Source organism: Penaeus japonicus, unplaced genomic scaffold (genome assembly GCF_977035675.1).
Source record: "Penaeus japonicus unplaced genomic scaffold, GWHDUDI00000001_assembly GWHDUDI00000017, whole genome shotgun sequence".
In the NCBI taxonomy this organism is placed as follows: domain Eukaryota; kingdom Metazoa; phylum Arthropoda; class Malacostraca; order Decapoda; family Penaeidae; genus Penaeus; species Penaeus japonicus.
In genome coordinates this window covers 25,534,746-25,559,745 of record NW_028234419.1, presented here as the reverse complement: position 1 = coordinate 25,559,745, position 25,000 = coordinate 25,534,746, and the positions used below count along the sequence as shown (strand labels likewise).

Here is a 25,000-nt window from a genome sequence, read left to right as displayed (position 1 = left end):
CATACCTATGAGCTATCTATTTCACACACTGAAACCAAGATATTTCTCTTTGAAATATATTTTATTTATCGATTTATTAATTTATCTATATCCTGCCTTGTTCAATGCTTTGCAGTACACTGGAGTCCTCGGCCTCGCCGGGCGGCTCCCTTATCATGGATTTTCTACACTACGCTTTAGATATATATATATTGTTCATAAAAGCTGAATAGGCTGCTATGTATGCTAATTTTTTTCTTTACTATCATAAACATTACTGTTTATCTGCAATTGGAAAAGGTACTGGTAAGGAAGTATAATGGTCCGGGAATAATAAAGATCTGTAAATTGGTGGGTTGAGGGACGTGTAAAGGTTGTGAAATAAGACAGGGTGTGATTGTTTCTTTACACTCTAATTTCAACTCACTGTTTTTGCATTTTCTTCCCATTTGTCGGTTTATTTCTATTATATGGGGTGTAATATTCCTCTCATTTTGTTTTGATCGTTGTAAGACAAGGGATGAAAGCAGCGCCGAGAAAAGTCGCGGAGTCGGCGATCAGCGAGGTAGTGGCGCCAACGAGATATCACGTCCAGTTTGAAAAGCTATACTGAAAAAAAGACGATATGATCACACCCGGTGTAAAACGCCCTTTATAAAACCGCCCTCGAGAACCCTTTTTCCAGGAGAGCTTGGCCACATGTAGAAGGATAGTTTGTAATTGACATTGCAACTGACGCAAAGCCATGTGTTGTTGAGTGGTATACTTGGGTCGACTCTCTTTGAAAGGTCAAGCGATTTGTGTCAATATAAACTGCAATATATCTGTGTGAAAGAGAGGATATGAGTGTTGAATAAGAAATGAAAGATGGAGATTGCAAGCAAATGCCAGAGTGTAAAGGCATAATAGACTTTATGAAAAAAATAAATCGAAGGAAGATGAAAGTATATGAAGGAAAGATGAAGAGAAAAAAAGGAAAGAAAAAAAAGAAAAAAAAAAAGAAAACGGATGAGGAGAGAAAGCAAGGGAAGAAGAATGAGAGCGAAAGAAAGGGAAGATAGGAATGCGGGGCTGCTCTTCGAAAGGACGAGAGGGCCTGCAGTATCTTAATTAAAACAAGCGTTAGTAACTAACCACAGCAAAATGATCGAATAGTGTATCTTCGAACAAATGACTGCAAGCACAATCACTACGATGATGTTCACGTGGTACAAGTTGCAGCCTCATTTTACTTTAAAACGCTAAATAGCATATACATTATTTAAAGCAGATTCTAATGATCCGATACTTTGTGTGGAATCTAAGAAAGGAAGGAGACGATTTGGAAACGTTTAGTTTAAAAAAAAAAAAAAAAAAAAAAAAAATATCGGTATTGATAGTCAATCATATATGTAATTATATTAAGACGTTTAAGGGTTAGTCATGAAATGGAAATTTGATCATATCACTATTATCTGTATTTTTGCCTACGGTTAAAGGCATTGGTTGCAAATATGTAAAACAAGTGACAGTGTAAAAGAAAGTGCACACGCACACGCACACGTGCACACACACATACACACGCACGCAAACTTTCTATATATGCATACATGCACGTGCATATATACCACATATATGTACTCATATAGCTACGCATGTGGGGGCACGCTAATGCGATGCAGTTGTCTTAGGCTGTGCAAATATATTTTATATGTATATTAGCTATCTACGCATATGGGGGACCCGCTAATGCAATACAGTAGCTTAGGCTAAGCAAATATATTTTTCACGTACATTAGATAGTTCATTATAACTCAGAGATCAGAGCTTCCATGTGCTCTGACGATGTGTTTCGGTTTATTACTGAAGATGGATTGAAGGGAACAGGAGAGTGCAATAGGTTCATACGATTATGAAATACCTGTGTTTACAAATGCAGCATGGCTTTTTGAGGATGATTTGAACAAGCTTTACCAAGCACTGCAATCACATACGAGTAATGTTCGTTTCAGCAGAGCGGCAGATAATGCTACTGATCTTCGTCAAAAAGAATTCGCACTCGAAGATTGTCTAGGATGACAGCGTTAAATGATGAGTCTGATAGTCTTTGTTGCAGTAGCTGCTTTTACGATAAGTATCCAAGCCTTTTATCTAAATTGAATCATACTGAAGTCAAGGAGTATGGAACGCATGTAATGCATGTATTTTTCTCTTGTTTTCTCTCGTGTATTTTCATCTTACTGGAATGTTTACAATCATTCTAATTAATAGAATAAATTTATTGATGTTACTGCAAACAACTATTAATTTAAAAACCCGCATTTACAGTAATAATCAAATGATAGTATAAATAATGATGATGACAATGACCGAGAGAATAGAAATAATCCCATTATTATCATTTTAATGCTATTGAATTATAATAATTTGCGAAGAGTAGTAGGCCCCGGAGAAAAAATTCTCTATGCTGTGCAATTTTACTTCATATCAAGCCCGGCTAGCTCAGTCGGTAGAGCACGAGACTCTTAATCTCGGGGTCGTGGGTTCGAGCCCCACGTTGGGCGCTCTCTTTAGTACCCAGGTTGGGTATTTGGGCCAGTCGCTCACCACCTAGCGCATCTGTCTGGCCTGGACTGATATTTGGCCAGTGACTCAACATCTGCACACGTCTGTTTGACACTTAATAAATCATGACTGCAAACCTTATCGCAGTGGCATCAATTTATCTTTGGATAAAGGTTAATGTAGGTTATAAAACGAAGGTTCAAAATATTTGCTATATTTCTTGGCCACATGCAAAAAGTCTTTTTCGACAATGCAGGTAATTGCAAAGATACAAAGCAAGTTACAGTGCACATATACACACACATGTATATATAAACATAAATACACAAGTATAACCAATGCTTTATACACATAATTATTCACACGCTCTCTCTCGCGCGCGCGCGTGTGCTGACAAAGACTCACCTATCTATAGCGCAGGGCAAAATATACCAGACGCACCTTTACACATGCACACAAATAAGCGCATGTAGACACACACTCCTACATACATACAAACATATATATAATGATCTAGCGTTTTCACGAAGCAATCGGTTAGTGAATATATTTTGACTACAATATCGAAAGGATTTCAGGCGAGTTAAGAACAAGCTTTGTCAAGCGCCACAGCTTTTATGCAAGCCGATCGAAGAGTCAGTACTTAAAGACAGATCAACATTTGAGAGTGCTTTGTCAAAGAGGGACAGCTATTGTTTGCTACAGTAGTAGAACTAATTTAACAAAGCCCTCTTTTAAATCTCAGATTACTGCCACAAGGATACCAAGTTTTGAATGAAATACAAGATTAATTGAATGGGCAATATACCTCAGGGAGTTGCTTATGGACAAGCATTAATATAAAGATATCGACTGTTTAATTGCTTAGTAAAGAACTTTACTCGTATCTTAAAGCTGGTTTGTGCTATAATTTTTAACTTATCACTTTACAAAACATGAAAAATAATCATATATTTCTAGTATTACCAAAATACTATTACCAATGTCTTTACGATAATTGATATGATTGCCATTATACAAAAAAAAAAAAAAAAAAAAAATCTGAATGGTTTATTGCCCTCATTATATGTACATATGCATACTTACTTTACCATAGGAATAGCTCTGCGAAAACCTTGCTTGGCCCGTTTAACCAAGAGCAAGTTAACTGAAGTGTATTTATCACTATTGCTACATCTGCTTGTTTATCCCTACTAATACTATATGCTATTAATCCCTACTGCTTCATTTACAACTACATATACTTGCAAAAGTTTGCAAATGTTAGTGATATAAATAACACTTCTACATGTGGGCAGATACTAAAACAAAGCATTTTAACAACCTTCAGGATGATTTGATTGAACTTGCATCTAAAAAATTGTAGGTTCTAAACCGACGAAGCTTTTAGGTTTGTCCAGATGTTTGCGGATGGCGAATGGCTGGCCAAAATTCAAATCTGGACTAAATGCTTAACGTTTCTTTTCTACAAAATTTGTTTTTAGACCTGGTCCTATCGCTCTAGTAATTCCATCCATAAACTTCTCCCTCTGGATATCTTTCTCATCACCATGACGACAGTAACATTCTCATTTTTTCTCCCTCCCGTGGTTTGTCCTGGGAACCTTGCGTCTTTACCTCTGGTCGCGGGCCAAACCTGCAACTCTGGCTGTTCGACCTCGACTTCGCGGCAAAAGATCAGTTCAAGGGTCTTTATGATATATATATATATATATATATATATATATATATATATATATATATAATATATATATATATACATATATATGTGTGTAATATATATATGAAATATATATATGTAACATATATATATACATATATATATACATGTAATATATACATGTAATATATATATATATATATATATATATATATATATATAATATATATATATATACATATATATATATACATGTAATATATATATATATATATATATATATATATATATATATATATATATATATATATATGTATATATACATATTAATGTATGTGTAATTTTATGGTTTATTTTACCCTTTCGCTTTTATATACTCTCTTTTCAGTCGTTTCTCTTCTAGCTTTTTTTTTTTCTTTTTTCATCTCCCTCTTTGGATTTCATTAATTTCTAACACCTATACTGCTCTCTCTCATATAGTGTTATCAATTTTGCATCTTTGCAACATCTTTTTGAAATATACAGAAATTCAGCCAGCATGTATGGAATAATCTGTTTAACCTTAACAGAGTGATATGACTTGGGTGTATTTACCTCTATACATCTATTTCATGGTAATAACCACTCAACTGAATACCTATCTTTTTGTAGAGGACGAAATAAAGCAAATTTCATATATAGAATTGTTGGTTCCAGAACGATAAGCTTTTTACCCGCCTTTATCTAGGGCATATCAGGTGCTTACGGATGGTGAATGGCCGGCCCAAATTTAGATCTGGAGGACTAAACAGAGCGCCCAACGTGGGGCTCGAACCCACGACCCCGAGATTAAGAGTCTCGTGCTCTACCGACTGAGCTAGCCGGGCTTATTAACATTTGATATGCGCAAGCAATAGCATTGTAATGGATGTATGTTATCAGGCGAAAGTACCAAGGAGTCCCCGATTCTTGTAGCACATACCACACCTACGAGCCACCTATTTCACACACCGAAAAAGAGATATTTCTTTTGGTTTTTTTTTTTTTTTTTTTTTTTTTTTTTTTTTTTTTTTTTTCATTTTATCCTGTCTCATTCAATGCTTTGCAGTGTCATAGAGCTTTCGACCTCACCGAGCGGCTACCTTATCATAGATTTTTTATACTACGTTTCGGAGAGTGAGACGTATGTTGTTCATAAAAGCTGAATAGGATGCTATGTATTCAAAAGATTTTCTTTAACCCATTGCAGACGGAGATAAATTTGCTTGCCCAACCTCCAGGATAGGTTTTATTTTAGAGAGAGACCGCTTGAAGCAATTTAATTTGAATCATCCCACTCTCTTTCAGTCATTCGTTGTAAAACTAGAGCGGTTTTTGTGTTTTATTTTTTTGTGTGTTTTATTGAGTTTAGAGACTTATATGTGCCATATGACAGGCTCTATCAGTGCTGCAGTTGACTAAAATTGTAGTATATTATCCATATTAGCTCATTATTTCCTTTATACTCAATGTGATAGAAGTATTGCTGTTTTATGGGAGGACAAAAGACAACTTTATTTTTTCGTATTTTTGTGCTGTCATGAACGAATACGAAACATATAACACCCTACAATAAAGATAACAAGAAGAGGTAGAGAAGAGGAATGAAACCTGTGCTTGTGACTGTGAGTGCCACAATGAAAGGCATCCATATTGGCACAGGAGCACATTTTAGACACTGGGTATGGATTGAGTCACCTTCCTCTTCTCGTTCTGCCTGCACATCCTTCATCGGCGGTAGTTTTGAGCAAGGGTTCATCAACTTAGTGTGTGCCATCGCTCTATAGAGACAGTGCTTGCTAGAGACCGTGGATGGGTGCCATTCAAGGCTCTCTCTCCTGCTGGTGCTAGGAAAAAGTGGTGCCATCTAGGTTTTGGACGTTAAGCTAGCACGGTATTACGGTAATTATAGTAATTATGACTGCAGTAGCCATCATCACTCATTCCTTTTTCATACCACAATAAAATAGCATAGTATTCCAAAATCCCCGAACGTCATGACGCCCGTCGTCAGGCCAAAGCTCCTACGTCATGTATGTCATGACACCCGTACGCAGTGGGTTAATATCGTGATTGGGGAATCTGCAACTGAGGCAAAGCCATGTGTTGTTGAATGATATACTTGGCTCTCTTTGATAAGGTCAAGCAAATGCGCGTCAAGCAATAGGTAGCGATCGTACAAATTCAACATAAACTGCAATGTGTGTGAAAAAGATAGAGTATTAGTGTAATAAGGAATGAAAGAGGCGAAGATTGCAAGAAAAAGCCAAAAAGTAAAGGCATAATCAGGCTTGATGAAAAAATAAATCGAAAGGAGATTACGAAGGAAAGACAAAGAGAAAGAAAAAAAGAAATATGCGGGTGATGAGAAAAGAAAAGGACAAGAGGACCTGAACTTAGTTAAAACAAGCTTTAGTGTATCTTCATACAAATGGCTGCAAGCACAACCACTACGAGTCGTACATTTCTCAGTTAAGCTGCAAAAATGCTAATGAATTTCGTTAAAGCACGAGGGTCCGTACTCAATGACAGCCTCAATTGAGCAGGACCGACAATAAAGAAAAGCATTTTGTATACCTCGGATTACTATCACAGGCATGTCCAGTTGAGATATATAGATTAAGAATGGCTTTAGAACTTAACCACCTAGTTCGTATGAATATTCCCTATTACTTTAAAAACAAAGTTTCAAAATTATGGCTATTTGTACCTTTATATAACGTGAGGTTGTTGCATTTGGAAGATGGATGAATCAAGTGTTGAGGCAAAAGTACGAAGATTGAGAACAAAGATAGATCTCATAATTGCGACCTCCTCCTTCCTACCTTACCCTCCCCCCCCTGGTCCTTGCCCTTCCCCCATCTTCCTTATCTCCCCCCCCCCCTTCCTTATTTTCCTGTTCTTCCTCTTCCTTTTCCTCCCCCTTCCTTATTTTCTTTCTCAATTTTCCTTTTACCTTTATCCTTTACTTTTGCTTGCGTTGTTTCTTCCGCCTTGATTCACCTTATTTCTAACACTCCATTTCTTTAGTCTACCCTCTAACTACCCTTACTTTCGTTTTTGCATCTTGAGCTGGCTACTCCCCCATTTTCTACTTCCGTTTTCTACCCTATGTTTCGTCTCTCTCCTCGCTCCCTTACCCGCACTTCCGTCTCCTTTCTGCTTTTGCTAATTTTGATTTACCTTATTTTTCTTACTACTACTTATTTCTCTGTTCTTCTCTATTCCTTATCTTTACCTCCCATGTTATATCTTTTACCTTATTCCTCTGTGCTTGCCGTCCTTCCATTTCCCCTCCCCCCTCTCTTCCACCCTTATCCGCCCTAGCCCTATTCGGCTATTCCTCTCCCCCTCCCCTCGACCTAATCCTGTTTCAGGGTCGTATGAAATCCAGGGAGGTTCATGAAACATCGCCAGGACGACTCCACATACACATGCACATGCACCCATGCCCCAGTCGGGAAATAGGCTGCAAACCATTTTGCCCGAAATGTCCAATAAAGCTTAGGACGTGGTATTTTGTTGCTTAATTTCCTGAGCTAATATGAAGCCTCGACCCCGTGTGTGTCGCAATGGGGGTGTGAATGTTTTTATTTTTTATTACCATTTTTTTTTTTTTTTATCATAAATAAAAGTGGGAAAGACTGCTTTTATTTATATTTGCTGAAGCTACTTGGCTAATTTTATCATTGTTACTTTTTTGTATTCATTTTACTGTTTTATAATGGAATTTATATTTTTTCTGTCAATTTTATATGATTGCAAATACCCATGTTTGATTTTTTTTCTTTTTTATTGGTTAATCTAAATGTGAAAACTTATTTGCCACGTCAGTAGCTCGGCGACTATAAATAGCCGACGAGCTGAGAATAAATCAGTTGACTCTGTAACCGGTGTTTCTCTGACCCTCCCTGGATTAACCTGAAATACCCTTGTGGCGACGCAGGAGCAGCAAAAGCAAGGTTGTACCGACTCGAGTTACATGCCAGTTAGGACAAAGCCTGACATGCTATTATTAAACTATCTTGTGAGGGGGATACACTGGCCAACACCAGCCAGAGACGCCTGTCATTTTACTTTTTTTTTTTTTTTTTTTTTTTTTTTTTGTTAATTTGTGAGTGTTTTAACTTTTAAATTGTTTGCTACTGGGCATTTTTATAATCTGATTCATCCTTTTTTATCTTAAAACAAGGACTAACGAACGCAACCAGACCCTCTTGAGGGACATGCACCTGGGTATGAGACTTGGTCTCCTTAACACACTTTCTATAACATATTAACCTATTCAATTCCACTTCCTATTAAGCCCGGCTAGCTCAGTCGGTAGAGCACGAGACTCTTAACCCATTGCGTACGGGTGTCATGACATACGTGACGTAGGAGCTTTGGCCTGACGACGGGCGTCATGACGTACACGACGTTCGGGGATTTTGGATCACTGTGCTATTTTATTTTGCTATGAAAAAGGAATGAGTGATGATGGCTACTGCAGTCATAATTACTATAATTACCGTAATATCGTGCAAGCTTAACGTCCAAAACCTAGATGGCACCACTTTTTCCTAGCACCAGCAGGTGAGAGAGCCTTGAATGGCACCCATCCACGGTCTCTAGTAAGCACTGTCTCTATAGAGCGATGGCACACACTAAGTTGATGAACCCTTGCTCAAAACTACCGCCGATGAAGGATGTGCAGGCAGAACGAGAAGAGGAAGGTGACTCAATCCATACCCAGTGTCTAAAATGTGCTCCTGTGCCAATATGGATGCCTTTCACTGTGGCACTCACAGTCACAAGCACAGATTTCATTCCTCTTCCCTACCTCTTCTTGTTATATTTATTGTAGGTGGTTATATGTTTCGTATTCGTTCATGACAGCACAAAAATACGAAAAAATAAAGTTGCCTTTTGTCCTCCCATAAAACAGCAATTCTTCTATCACATTGAGTATAAAGAAAATAATGAGCTAATATGGATAACATACTACAATTTTAGTCAACTGCAGCACTGATAGATCCTGTCATATGGCACATATAAGTCACTAAACTCAATAAAACACACAAAAAAATAAAACACAAAAACCGCTCTAGTTTTACAATGAATGACTGAAAGAGAGTGGGATGCTTCAAATTATATTGCTTCAAGCGGTCTCTCTCTAAAATAAAACCTATCCTGGAGGCTGGGCAAGCAAATTTATCTCCGTCTGCAATGGGTTAATCTCGGGGTCGTGGGTTCGAGCCCCACGTTGGGCGCTCTATTTAGTACCTCGCTTGGGTAATTGGGCCAGTCGCTCACCACCTGCGCGCATCTCTTTGGCTCGGACTGATATTTGACCAGTGGCTCAACATCTGCACACGTCTGTTTGACACTTACTAAATCATGGCTGAAAACCTTATCGCTGTGGCATCATTTTATCTTTGGATAAAGGTTAATGTAGGTTATGATAAGAAGGTTCAAAATATTTGCTAAAGTTCTCGGTCACTGGGAAAAGTGTTTTTTTTTTTTTTTTTTTGGTAATGCAAAACACCCATTTGTCTATAGCGCAGGGTAGACACATACCAGACATGAACATTTGCACACGCACACAAATAAGCGTACGTGCCCACACTCTTGCATGTAATAATCTAGCCACAGATTTTATGCAAGCCGATCGAAGAATCAGTACTTAAAGGCAGATCAACATTTGAGAGTACATTGACGCGAATTGCCTGACCTTATCAGAGAGAGTCGACCCAAGTATATCACTCTACAACACATGGCTTTGCCTCAGTTGCAGAGATTCCCCAATCACGATATTAAAGAAAGTCTTTTGAACACATAGCATCCTATTCAGCTTTTATGAACAATATACGTCTAACTCTCCAAAGCATAGTGTAAAAAGTCTTTGATAAGGTAGCCGCCCGGTGAGGTCGAAAGCTCTATGACACTGCAAAGCATTGAAGGAGGCAGGATAAAATAGAAAAACAAAAAAAAAACAGAGAAATATCTAATTTTCGGTGTATGAAATAAGTGGCTCGTAGGTGTGGTATGTGCTACAAGAATCGGGGACTCCTTGGTACTTTCGCTTGATAACATACGGTCATTACAGTGCTATTGCTTGCGCATATCTAAAGTTAACAAGCCCGGCTAGCTCAGTCGGTAGAGCACGAGACTCTTAATCTCGGGGTCGTGGGTTCGAGCCCCACGTTGGGCGCTCTATTTAGTCCTGCAGATCTAAATATGGGCCAACCATTCACCATCCGCAAGCACCTGTTATTCCCTAGATAAAGACGGGTAAAAAGCTATCGTTCTGGAACCAACAATTCTTTATATGAAAGTTGCTTTATTTCGTCCTATACAAAAATATAGATATTTAGTTAAGTGGTTATTTCCATGAAATAGATGTATAGAGGTAAATACACCCAAGTCAGATCACTCTGATAAGGTTAAACAGATTATTCCATACATGCTGGCTGAATTTTTGTATACTTCAAAAAGATGTTGCAAAGATGCAAAATTGATAACACTGTATGAGAGAGCAGTATAGGTGTTAGAAATTAATGAAATCCAAAGAGGGAGATGAAGAAAGAAAAAAATAAACTGCGATGTGTGTGTGTGAAAAAGATAGAGTATTAGTGTAATAAGAAATGAAAGAGGTGAAAAGTGCAAGAAAAAGCCAGGAGGTAAAGGCATAATAAGGCTTGACGAAAAAATAAATCGAAGAGAGTTGCGAAGGAAAGAGAACGAAGAAAAAAAGATGTGGGTGATGAGAAAATAGAGAGGTATACACACTTTAGCTTTAATGTATCTTCGTACAAATGACTGCAAGCACAACCACTACGAGTTGTACATTTCTCAGTTAAGCTGCAAAAATGCTAATGAATTTCGTCAAAGCACGAGGGTCCGTACTCAATGACAGCTTCAATTGAGCAGGATCAACAATGAAGAAAAGCATTTTGTATACCTCGGATTACTATTACAGACATGTCCAGTTGAGATATTTAGATTAAGAATGCCTTTAGAACATAGCCACCTAGTGCGTATATTTCCTATTACTTTAAAAACAAAGTTTAAAATTTATGGTTGTCTTTACATAAAGTGAGGTTACATTTGGAAGATGAATGGGTCAAGTGTTGAGGCAAAAGACAGATCGTACAACAAACAGTCAGTGAGGCCTTGCGACCTCCTCCTTCCTACTTTACCCCCCCCCCCCCTCCTTCCCCTTCCCCCCCTTCCTTATTTTCCTGTTCTTCCTCTTTCCTTTCCTCTCCCTTCCTTATTTTCTTTCTCTTAATTTACATTTACCTATATCCTTTTTTTGCCTACGCTGTTTCTTCCACCTTGAATTACCTTATTTCTGACATGCACCTGGGTATGGGACTTGGTCTCCTTAAGGGGAAGTGAACGGGCCCCCTCCCTCTTTCTTCCGGCCCTAAGCCGTCATCCCCGCTTGGGTGGAGATATTTCCGGGCTTCACCATGACAGCTATTAGTCAGTGGTTTGCCCGACAGAGGTCAAGCGGGTTTGACACTCGATGCAAGCTGCCGCTGCACTTTACTTTGAAACACTTAATCACAAATTATTTTTTTTTTTCTAATTCTTAAGCAGATTCAGTAATTACTGAATCAAATGATCTGATATTTTGTATGGAATTCAATTAAGGAAAGTTCACAGAATTAGGCAGGCCCACAAAAATATTCGTTAATAAACACTAGTTTTTATTCAATCCGTATAAATATTCTACTCCTATTAATCGTATATGCAATTACTCTAAGAATGACCTTTAAGGGCTAGTTTTGAAAAGACAACTTATTCACTTTACCAATATTTGTGTTTTTGCACATGGTAAAAGGCAGTGGTTGCAAATATGTAAAACGCGTACCGGTGTAAGAGAAACTGCAAACACACACTTTCTATAACACTAACTTATTCAATTCCACTTCTTATCAAGCCCGGCTAGCTCAGTCGGTAGAGCACGAGACTCTTAATCTCGGGGTCGTGGGTTCGAGCCCCACGTTGGGCGCTCTCTTTAGTACCCCCGCTTGGGTATTTGGGCCAGTCGCTCACTACCTGCGCGCATCTGTTTGGCCCGGACTGATATTTGACCAGAAGCCCAACATCTGCACACGTCTGTTTGACGTAGTGGCATCAATTTAGCTTTGGATAAAGGTTAATGTAGGTTATGATACGAAGGTTCAAAATATTTGCTAAAGTTCTCGGGCACATGGAAAAGAGCTTTTTTGGTAATGCAAAACACCCATTTCTCTATAGCGCAGGGCAAAATATACCAGATGCACCTTTGCACACGCACACAAATGAGCGTATGTGGACACACTTTTGCATGTAATAATCTAGCGTTTTATCGAAACTTTGGTAAAGTAATCGGTTGTGAATATATTTTGAGTTCAGTATCGAAAGGATTTCAGGCGACGCAGATTTTATGCAAGCCGATCGAAGAGTCAGTACTTAAAGACAGATCAACATTTGAGAGTGCATTGTCAAAGAGGGACAGCTATTGTTTGCTGATAAACTGATTGGATAATGTAGCTGAGGCAGTAGCTTATGGACAAGCATAGATATTAAGATTATCAACACTAATCGTATTTTAAGAACACTAATCGTATTTTAAAGCTGGTTTGTGGGTATAATTATTTAACGTATTACTTTACAAAAAACATGAAAAATAATCATATATTCCTGGTATTACCAAAACATTACCAATGTCTTTATGATAACTGTTGATATTATCATTATATAAAAAATCTGAATGTTTATTAGCCTCATTATACGTACATATGCATACTTACTTTACCATAGGAATACCTCTGCGAAAACCTTGCCTGGCCCGTTTAACCAAGAGCAAGTCAAATGAAGTGCATTTATCCATATTACTACATCTGCTTGTTTATCCCTAATGCTATCTACGATTAATCCCTACTGCTTCATCTACAACTACATATACTAGCAAAAGTTTGCAAAGGTTATTGATTTAAATAGCACTTCTGCAGGTGTACTGGTACTCATCTAGCAAAGGATTTTAACCTTCAGGGTTGAATATGGAGATTGTAAGAAAGAGCCAGGCACAATAGGCTTGACGAAAAAATAAATCGAAGGGAAATGAAAGTAAATGAAGGAAAGACAAAAAGAAAAAAGGGGAAATTAGATGAAGAAGAGAATAATGCGGGTAAGGGGGAAAAGACTAAGAGGAAGAAAGAGAGGGAAAGAGGAAGAAGGAATGATGGAGATAGGGGGGCGGGGGGGTACACAGATACATTAAGAGGCAATGCGGGGTCGCTCTTCGAAAGGACGAGAGGACCTGCAGTAGCTTAATTAAAACAAGCGTTAGTAACTAACCACTGCAAAGTGATCGAACAGTGTATCTTCGAACAAATGTCTACAATCACAACCACTACGAGTCATACATTTCTCAGTAAAGCTGAAAAAAATGCTAATAAATTTCGTCAAAGCAAGAGGGTCCATACTCAGTGACAGTCTCTATTGCGTATGGCCAACGTTAAAGAAGAACATTTCATATACCTCGGCATGTCCAGTTGAGATATATAGATTAAGAATGGCTTTAGAACTTAACCACATAGTTCGTATGAATATTCCCTATTACTTTAAACACAAAGTTTCAAATTTATGGTTGTCTGTACCATTATAAAAGGCGGGGAAGTTGTTACATTTGGAAGATGAATGAATCAAGTGTTGAGGTAAAGGCACTTAGATTGAGAACAAAGACAGAGAACCCACAACAGACGCTGGATTGACCGGCCGAGGTCAAGCAGGTTTGGCCTGAGATACTGTGCACTCGATGCAAGCTGCCGCTGCACTTTACTTTAATACGCTTAATTGACTTTTCTAATTCTTAAGCAGATTCAGTAATTACTTAATCAAATGATCTGATACTTTGTGGAATTCAATTAAGGAAAGTTCACAAATTTCGACTGGCCCACAAAGATTCATTAATAAACTTTCATTTTCATTGAATCCGTATAAATAGTCTACACCTATTAATCGTATATGCAATTAATCTAAGAATGACCTTTAAGTGTTAGTTTTGAAATGACAACTTATTCATTTTACCATTATTTGCATTTTTGTACACAGTAAAAGTCAGTGGTTGCAAATACGTAACAGTGTAAGAGAAAGTGCAAACACACACTTTTTATAATACATTAAACTATACAATTCATTGTCATTTCAAGCCCGGCTACCTCAGTCGGTAGAGCACGAGACTCTTAATCTCGGGGTCGTGGGTTCGAGCCCCACGTTGGGCGCTCTCTTTAGTACCCCAGTTGGGTATTTGAGCCAGTCGCTCACCACGTGCGTGCATTTGTTTGTCCCGGACTGATATTTGACCAGTGGCCCAACATCTGCACACGTCTATTTGACACTGAATAAATCCTAGCTGAAAACCTTATCGCAGTGGCATCAATTTATCTTTGGATAAAGGTTAATGTAGGTTATGATAGGTTCAGAATATTTGTTAAAGTTCTCGGTCACACGGAAAAGTGCTATTTCGGTTATGCAAAACACTCATTTGTCTATAGCGCAGGGTAAACATATACCAGACATGCACATTTGCACACGCACACAAATAGGCGTACGTGCCTACACTCTTGCATGTAATAATCTAGCGTTTTCTCGAAACTTTGGTAAAGTAATCGGTTGTGAATATATATTTTGAGTACAGTATCGAAAAGATTTCATGCGAGTTTAGAACAAGCTTTGTCGAGCGCCACAGATTTTATGCAAGCCGATCGAAGAGTCAGTACTTAAAGACAGATCAACATTTGAGGGATATCTGTTGTTTGCTGTAGTAGTAGAATTGATTCAACAAAGCCCTCTTTTTAAATCTCAGATTACTGCCACAAGGATACCAAGTTTCGAACGTAATACAAGATAAATTGATTGGATAATGTAGCTGAGGCAGTAGCTTATGGATAAACATAAATATAAAGATTATCAAATTTTTAATTGCTTAGTAAAAAAACACTACTCGTATTTTAAAGCTGGTTTGTGGTATTATTATTTAACGTATTACTTTACAAAACATGAAAAATAATCATATATTCCTGGTATTACCAAAACAATGACAATGTCTTTATGATAACCGTTGATATTATTGTCATTATACAAAAAAAAAAATCTGAATTGTTTATTACCCTCATTATATGTACATATGCATGCTTACTTTACAATAGGAATACCTCAGCGAAAATCTTGCCTGGCCCGTTTAACCAAGAGCAAGTCAACTGAAGTGCATTTATCCCTATTACCACATCTGCTTGTCTATCCCTAATAGTATCTACGATTAATCCCGACTGCTTCATCTACAACTACATATACTTGCAAAAGTTTACAAAGGTTATTGATATAAATAGCACTTCTGCAGGTGGACTGGTACTCATCGAGCAAAAGATTTTAACAACCTTCAGGGTTGAAAATGGAGATTGCAAGAAAGAGCCAGAGAGTAAAGGCATAATAGGCTAGACGAAAAAATAAATCGAAGGGATATGAAAGTAAATTAAGGAAAGACAAAGAAAAAAGGGGAAAGTAGATGAAGAAGAAAAAAAAAAAAAAAATACGGGAGACGGGGGAAAAGAGGAAGAGGAAGAAGGAATGATGGATATAGAGGGGGGGCGGGGTATACAGATACAGAAGAGAGGCAATGCGGGGTCGCTCTTCGAAAGGACGAGAGGACCTGCAGTAGCTTAGTTAAAACAAGCGTTGGTAACTAACCACTGCAAAGTGATCGAATAGTGTATCTTCGAACAAATGTCTACAATCACAACCACTACGAGTCATACAATTTCTCAGTAAAGCTGCAAAACATGCTAATGAATTTCGTCAAAGCAAAAGGGTCTGTACTCAATGACAGTCTCTATTGAAAAGGGCCAACGTTAAAGAACATTTTATATAACTCGGCATATCAAGTTGAGATATTTAGATTAAAAATGTCTTTAGAACTTAACGATCTAGTTAGTATGAATATTCCCTATAACTTTAAAAATAAAGTTTCAAATTTATGGTGGTCTGTACCTTTATATAAGGCGGGGAAGTTGTTACATTTAGAAGGTGAATGAATCAAGTGTTGAGGCAAAGGCATTTAGATTGAGAACAAAGACAGAGAACCCACAATAGACGCTGGTTTGCCCGGTCGAGGTCAAGCAGGTTTGGCCTGAGATACTGTGCACTCGATGCAAGCTGCCGCTGCACTTTACTTTAATACGCTTAATCACAAATTAACTTTATTCTAATTCTTAAGCAGATTCAGTAATTACCGAATCAAATGATCTGATACTTTGCGTGGAATTCAATTAAGGAAAGTTCACAAAATTCGACAGGTCCACACAAAGATTCATTAATAAACTTTAGTTTTTATTTAATCTGTATAGATAATCAACACTTATTAATCGTATATGAAATTACTTAAGAATGACCTTTAAGGCTTAGTTTTGACATGACACTTTCATTCATTTTACCATTATTTGTATTTTTGCATACGGTAAAAGGCAGTGGCTGCAAATATGTAAAACACGTAATAGTGTAAGAGTGTGTGTAAGGGCGATTCTGCTCTGTATTAGGCATATGATGATGTGCCCTTTTAAAATTAGACGGGTTGGTAGCATGGGAAGATTTTACGGAAAGAGACAAGTCGAATTTATACTTAGATGCAAAGATTTTATTTTCAAATATACGTTAAATATGAAGAGGCTTTATAAGGATCGTATAATCCACACAGGATAATTTAATTTAAAACACTTTATTGAAAAAGCACCACATAGGTTTGTACGTAACTTATCTTGTAAAAGAAATGGTGGAAGAAAATAACGATAAAAAAGTAGCCGATCCGTCTGCTGCTCTACCTCTTAACTCCGTCTCTCCGTCCGTTGCTGTGTCCGTCTTGCCGCCAATCCTCTCTCTGCGACCAGTGCAAACACACACACACTTTCTATAATACTTTAAACTTTACAATTCCACCTCCTATCAAGCCCGGCTAGCTCAGTCGGTAGAGCACGAGACTCTTAATCTCGGGGTCGTGGGTTCGAGCCCCACGTTGGGCGCTCTCTTTAGTACCCAGGTTGGGTATTTGGGCCAGTCGCTCACCACCTGCGCGCATCTGTTTGGCCCGGACTGATATTTGACCAGTGGCTCAACATCTGCACACATCGGTCACATGGAAAAGTGCTTTTATTGGTAATGCAAAACACTCATTTGTCTATAGCGCAGGAAAAACATATACCAGACACGCACATTTCCACACGCACACAAATAGGCGTACGTGCCTACACTCTTGCATGTAATAATCTAGCGTTTTCTCGAAACTTTGGTAAAGTAATCGGTTGTGAATATATATTTTGAGTACAGTATCGAAAAGATTTCAGGCGAGTTTAGAACAAGCTTTGTCAAGCGACACAGATTTAATGCAAGCCGATCGAAGAGTCAACATTTGAGGGATATTTATTGTTTGCTAATAGAATTGATTCAACAAAGCCCTCTTTTTAAATCTCAGATTATTGCCACAAGGATACCAAGTTTCGAACGTAATACGAGATAAATTGATTGGATAATGTAGCTGAGGTAATAGCTTATGGACAAGCATGAATATAAAGATTATCAAATGTTTAATTGCTTAGTAAAGAACTTTACTCGTATTTTAAAGCTGATTTGTGGTATAATTATTTGACGTATTACTTTACAAAACATGAAAAATAATCATATATTCCTGGTATTACCAAAACATTGCTTTATGATAACTGTTGATATTATTGTCATTATAAAAAAAATCTGAATGTTTATTAGCCTCATTAGATGTGCATATGCATACTGACTTTACTATAGGAATACTTCTGCGAAATCCTTACCTGGCCCGTTTAACTTAGAGCAAGTCAACTGAAGTGTATTTATCCCTATTACTACATCTGCTTGTCTATCCCTAATGCTATCTACGATTAATCCCTACTGCTTCATCTACAACTACATATACTTGCAAAAGTTTGCAAAGATTATTGATATAAATAGCACTTCTGCAGGTGGGCTGGTACTCATCTAGAGTAAAGGCATAATAGGCTTGACGAAAAAATAAATGGAAGGGAGATGAAAGTAAATGAAGGAAAGACAAAGAGAAAAAAGGGGAAGTTAGATGAAGAGAAAAATGCGGGTGAGGGGGAAAAGACTAAGAGGAAGAAAGAGAGGGAAAGAGGAGAAAGGAATGATGGAGACAGATGGGGGGGGGGGGGGGGGGACACAGATACAGAAGAGAGGCAATTCGGGGCCGCTCTTCGAAAGGACGAGAGGACTTGCAATAGTTTATTTAAAACAAGCGTTAGTAACTAACCACTGCAAAGTGATCGAATAGTGTATCTTCGAACATATGTCTACAATCACAACCACTACGAGTCGTACATTTCTTAGTAAAGCTGCAAAAAATGCAAATGAATTTCGTCAAAGCAAGAGGGTCCGTACTCAATGACAGTCTCTATTGAGTAGGGCCAACGTTAAAGAAGAACATTTTATATGCCTCGGCATGTCCAGTTGAGATATTCAGATTAAGAATGGCTTTAGAACTTAACCACCTAGTTAGTATTGTAGTAGCTTACTGTAGTGGGTTCGTGGGGCACTCACCCTCCTACAGTATGAATATTTCATATTACTCTAAAAACAAAGTTTTAAATTTATGGATGTCTGTACCTTTATATAAGGCGGGGAAGTTGTTACCCCTGGAAGATGAATGAATCAAGTGTTGAGGCAAAGGTACATAGATTGAGAACAAATACACAGAACCCATAACAGACGCGGGATTGCCCGGCCGAGGTCAAGCAGGTTTGGCTTGAGATACTGTGCAGTCGATGCAAGCTGCCGCTGCACTTTACTTAAATACACTTAATCACAAATTATCTTTTTTCTAATTCTTAAGCAATATTCAGTAATTACTGAATCAAATGATTTGATATTTTATGTGGAATTCAATTAAGGAAAGTTCACAAAATTCGGCAGGCCCACAAAAATATTCGTTAATAGTTTTTATTTAATCCTTATAAATAGTCTACACATATTAATCGTATATGCAATTACGCTAAGAATGACCTTTAAAGGTTAGTTATAAATTACAACTTATTAATTTTCCCATTGTTTTTTTGCACACGTAAAAGGCATTGGTTGCAAATATGTAAAACACGTACCGGTGTAAGAGAAACACACACACTTTCTATAATACTTCAAACTATACAATGCTACCTCCTATCAAGCCCGGCTAGCTCAGTCGGTAGAGCACGAGACTCTTAATCTCGGGGTCGTGGGTTCGAGCCCCACGTTGGGCGCTCTCTTTAGTACCCCGGGTGGATATTGGGCCAGTCGCTCACCACCTGCGCGCATCTGTTTGACCCGGACTGATATTTGACCAGTGGCTCAACATCTGCACACGTCTGACACTTAATAAATCCTAGCTGAAAACCTTATCGCAGTGGCATCAATTTATCTTTGGATAAAGGTTAATGTAGGTTATGAAACGAAGGTTCAAAATATTTGCCAAAGTTCTTAGTCACATGGAAAAGTGCTTTTTTGCAAAACACCCATTTGTCTATAGCGCAGGATAAACATAAACTAGACATGCACATTTCCACACGCACACAAATAGGCGTACGTGCCCACACTCTTGCATGTAATAATCTAGCGTTTTCTCGAAACTTTGGTAAAGTAGTCGGTTGTGAATATATTTTGAGTACAGTATCGAAAGGATTTCAGGCGAGTTTAGAACAAGCTTTGTCAAGCGCCACAGATTTTATGCAAGACGTACTTAAAGACAGATCAACATTTGAGAGTGCATTGTCAAAGAGGGACAGCTATTGTTTGCTATAGTAATAGAATTGATTCAACAAAACCCTTTTTTAAATGTCAGATTACTGCCACAAGGATACCAAGTTTCGAACGAAATACAAGATAAATTGATTGGGTAATGTAGCTGAGGCAGTTGCTTATATGGCGATCCTGCACATGATGTTGCACAGCGTATAAGTGCTTGATTAATAAATTAGTGGTACAAACTACTCCAGCCTAATAATCTTATACGTCAGGTACTGATTTGTATTAATACGAAAATGACCCAAAACTTAATATATCGGTCAAATGATTTTACGGTTATAGATTCCTTGCCTTACCTATTAAAAGATAAAACTCATGAAGAACATCCAGTATCGGCATATGAAAAGATCAAATGGTTTATACTGAATCTGTTCTCGTAATGCTTGTTATCTATTTTGGACAAACTTTGTTATAAACATCAATCAAAAGGTAAAGTGCTTAGTAAAGAACTTTGCTCGTAATTTTACAACTAGTTTGTGCTATAATTATTAGAAGTATTACTTTACAGAACATTAAAAATAATCATATATTCCTGGTAGTAATGTAATATTATTGCCAATTTCTTTATGATAACTTTTGATATTGCCATTACACGAAAAACCCAGTCGTATATAACAACCTTTACACCCCCCCTCCCCCCACCGATTTACAGGTCTTCACCCTCCCGGTCCATTACATTATCTCACCAGTACCTTTTCCATGTAAAGATGCTTGGTAATGTGTAATTGAAATTGAAATTGAAACATTTTATTTAGCCATTAAACTATACATATTAAGATACAATTTGTACAAGTGTTGGCTAAGCCTTTTGAGAACAAAAGTTCTCTTGAAGGCTTCATACAATATTCTTACCTAATAGATACACATACATATATTTGATATCGGCTAATTTCAGTTATCGAGATACATATATAGGTGATACTATAAATATGCAATGAGAAAAAAGAAAATGTGATATGATATTATATTACTTTGTACACAGAAATATATTTGATATGACAAAATATCATATTACACATGCATATATAACTCAATATTACATTACACACACACATTATATATATATATATATATATATATATATATATATATATATATATATATATATATATGTTTATATATATAAACATATATATATATATATATTGATTATGATGCAGTATTACATTATGCGAACATAATACTTATTCATTACATTACACACATGAATATAACTAACATGACAAAATATTACATTTTATACACATATATTTGATATGACACAAATTACCTTATACACAGGTATATTTGATATGGTTTAGTTAAATATACATATATAATTCGATTGAAATTAGTTATTATACACATATTGGCACCGGTAAAATTACATGATGTATGATTTATGATTGCTGATTACATTTTTTCCAAATAATTTTTAAGAGTTATAATATCTTGATATCAAGTAAAACTTAAAAGCTATCTTAAAGCTTGGCAGAGTTTGTTTTTGTCTAATATGGTCTGGGAGGCTGTTCCATACCTTAACACCATGATAATTAATGAAAGTTTTGGACTGATCAGATCTGCATAATGGATATTTTAGTAGAGTATCGTTTCTCAATTCATATCGAGAGTTCGATCTATGAGTGAACATATCATTTTGCGAGAGGTTGACGGATTTAAAAGTAAATATTGCAGAACAGTAGTCGTTGATTTCTTTAAACTTAAGCAATTTTTGGTTGAAACATGTATCATTTGTGTGGTCATACTTTCTTAGGAATGCTATATTTCGAATTATTTTTTTCTGGGTAATGACTAGGGACTTCGTGCGATTGGCTGGAACAGCTCCCCAGACTACGTGGCAGTATATTAGGAATAATATATTTGTTTTAATGCGTGAGTTGTGAGGGTATTACGAACATGGTAAATCATTCCACGTTTACTTAATTATGACACCGAAAAATTTTGTCTTTGTTTCTTGCTTAACAATTTTGTTATTTATATTGAGTGATGGAATATTATCAGGGATGTTTTTGTTCCTATGAAATATGATGTAGTGAGTTTTATCGAGGTTGAGAGTGAGTTTGTTGCTTGAAATCCATTTACTGACTTGTTTAAGTTCTTCATTAACACTGCTAATTAGATCATGAATATTTGGTCCACTTAGTATCAGGTTGCTATCATCCGCAAATAGCGTGAATTTTAGAGTGTTACTACAATTAATAAAATCATTTATGAAAAGTAGAAAAATATAAGGGCCTAAAATTGACCCTTGTGGTACACCATGTTTGTCTGCGAGTGTGTGAGATTTATGTTTAATATAATAGACAAATTGTGATCTATTGCTAAGGTATGTTTTAAACCATTTATTTGCTATTCCTCTAATTCCATAAGTGTCTAATTTATCCAGGAGGATGTTGTGGTCGACAGTGTCGAATGCTTTGCTGAAATCTAAAAAAAACTGCAATGGAATACTGATTGTCATAAAAATCCCTTAGAATGCTCAGTGAAGGAAATGAGTGCTGTTTCTGTGGACTTTCCCTGCGAGAAGCCGAACTGGGAGTCATTTATGATGTTACTGTCACCGCAAAATCTGTTTAATCTTGTAAAAGCAAGTTTCTCTAGAATTTTGCTGAATCCAGAGAGGGAAATAGGTCGATAATTAGAAATCTTGCTTTTGTCACCTGATTTGAAAATTGAAATGACTTTAGCCATTTTCATTTTGTCGGGGAAAATTCCTTCTCGAAATGAGGCATTGAAAATGTCAACCATTACAGGAGCAATTGCATGAGATACTTTTTTATTAGCATCATCGGTATGCCATCAGGTCCTGGTGAGCATTCTTTCATTGATTTAACAGCATTGATAAATTCTGATTCAGAGATTGGCGCCATTGTCATGCTGTTTCTTTGGTGACCATGTAAGAAACGTTTAAAGGCATTATTATCACCAGTTGGATTATAAGTGGTTATTGAACGCTTTTGAAATTTCTGCAGCGTCATTGGTTAATCTACTGTTTGAATTAAAATTGTTTATATTGTTTTCCTGGATATTTCTATTCAAGATAGATCTGATGATATCCCAAGTTTTTTTTAGAGTTGCTCGAGTACTGGTTAAGTTTTTGTTTATAATAGACGGATTTTGCGACCTTGATGGCATGAGATACTTGGTTGCGGATATTCCTGAATGCATCTCCATAGGTGAAAGGATATTTGGAAAATTTTCTCTGCAGTTGGTGTTTTTCTTTAATTAAAACTTTGATGTCAGGAGTGATATAGGGCTTATTAATGGATTTGGTCTTAACCATTTTAGTTTTTGTGGGGAAAAATTTGTTAAAAGATGCTATGAATATTGTGATGAAATTTTCATACTTCACATTAGCATTATTCCCGACATGAACAAGATCCCAGTTGATTGAGCTTAAGTGATTTAAAAATAATTCTGTATTCATATCAGAGTAATCATGATATTGAATTTCAATCTTTTTACTTGTTGATTTATTTGAATCGTATAAAAATCTGGCGTACACAGGGAAATGATGTGATATGTATGAATATATAATGGAGGACTCAGTTAAATTTGATATGTCATTTGTCCAAATGTGATCTATCAATGTAGCTGATGCACGATGCACTCGGGTCGGCTTTGTTATACAATTGTAAAACATGTTTTCATGAAATAGATTCTCAAGTTTTCTTACATTTGGGTTTTGTCTAGTTAAAAGATTTATATGAAAATCACCGGTAATATAACACCTTTTGTTTTCTCTGCTAATAATTCCTAATATATTATATAATTTCTCTACAAATGTGGTAAATGAGGTCTTTGGTCGGAAATATATCCCAATAATCACTCTGTTTGTATTTTGATGAATTTCAACAAACAGCGATTCTATCATTGGTTCTTTTAATGTTAAATCATCTCTTGCAAAGGAGTGACATGAGTTTTTGGCAAATATGGCAGTGCCTCCACTTATACGTGTTACATTATTGGTATACTTAGTGTAATTTGGGATGTTATAAAGATGTTGGATATCATCAGTTAATTTCGTTTCGCATAAGCAGATAGCGTCTAAATTAAATTTAAATGGTGCAATGCATTCCGTCAGAAATTCATCAAAATGTTCTGGTAGACTATGGATATTATAGGCTAGGACTGAATACAAAGGCTGTTGGTTTGACTCGTGATTGAGAGATTCAGGAAAAACATATTTACAATTCTGAAAGTTAAGTACACTTAGAAAATCATTATGAGATACCGTGTCATCATGACTGCCTTTGTTTTCATTATAGTTTTCAAGGTTCATGTTATCAAGTACATTGAAAGGAATGGTAGAGTTAAGAGAAGTTGCACTGAAGATGGCATTATATAACTCATCGTCATTTACATTAGAAAATGGAAAAACATTGTGGTAGAATATAATTCAGATGATCTTTATCTATTGTAAGAAAACAAGTAATTCATGAGAACTTCAACATGCCTGGTAATAGGAGGGAGGCTTCCTTGGGCGCGTTCCTTGTACGTCGGGGTTTGAAGGGCAGGCTGATGAATGTCCGTCAGCAGAACTCATAGTGTCAGGAGGTACTTGCGAGGTCAAGGGGCCTGGCGCTGCGAGTGATGTTCTGGGGGTTGGGGACATTACTGGAAGTTCGCCGAAGAAATTGACTTCGGGATATCTTCTCGGTGGTGGAGTGGTAGGTTCGTCCCGAGGTGAAGTGGTGGTGGGCTGAGCGTTTTGCGGATGTCGCTTCAGTGGTCGTCCGGGAGGGGTCGGTTCTTTCACTACCAGAGTCCTGTAGTTGAAGAATGCACGTTTTCCTTGCTTACGTGCTTCCTTTAAGGCGTCTAGTTGCTGGCGTCTTATTTACATCGTTCCTGGGCACAAGTCCTCGTTTACGTAGATATTGGTGCCGGTTAAGTTACGCCGTTGCTGGAATACAGCTTCACGATCTTGGTATCGCGAGAACTTGACTACAA

At 37.1% G+C, this 25,000-nt stretch overlaps 6 non-coding genes across 6 annotated transcripts; 5 read left to right on the top strand and 1 right to left on the bottom strand.

The window, feature by feature from the left end:
• The first annotated feature begins 2,449 nt into the window (after positions 1-2,449).
• On the top strand, positions 2,450-2,522 carry TRNAK-CUU (transfer RNA lysine (anticodon CUU)). Its single transcript has one exon. It is a non-coding gene; the product is annotated as a tRNA-Lys (tRNA).
• A 2,454-nt stretch (positions 2,523-4,976) lies between these two features.
• Positions 4,977-5,049, bottom strand: TRNAK-CUU (transfer RNA lysine (anticodon CUU)). Its single transcript has one exon. It is a non-coding gene; the product is annotated as a tRNA-Lys (tRNA).
• A 5,272-nt stretch (positions 5,050-10,321) lies between these two features.
• On the top strand, positions 10,322-10,394 carry TRNAK-CUU (transfer RNA lysine (anticodon CUU)). The gene has a single exon. It is a non-coding gene; the product is annotated as a tRNA-Lys (tRNA).
• A 1,736-nt stretch (positions 10,395-12,130) lies between these two features.
• Positions 12,131-12,203, top strand: TRNAK-CUU (transfer RNA lysine (anticodon CUU)). Its single transcript has one exon. It is a non-coding gene; the product is annotated as a tRNA-Lys (tRNA).
• Positions 12,204-17,177: 4,974 nt separating this feature from the next.
• Positions 17,178-17,250, top strand: TRNAK-CUU (transfer RNA lysine (anticodon CUU)). The gene has a single exon. It is a non-coding gene; the product is annotated as a tRNA-Lys (tRNA).
• Positions 17,251-19,433: 2,183 nt separating this feature from the next.
• TRNAK-CUU (transfer RNA lysine (anticodon CUU)) lies at positions 19,434-19,506 on the top strand. The gene has a single exon. It is a non-coding gene; the product is annotated as a tRNA-Lys (tRNA).
• Positions 19,507-25,000: the final 5,494 nt, after the last annotated feature.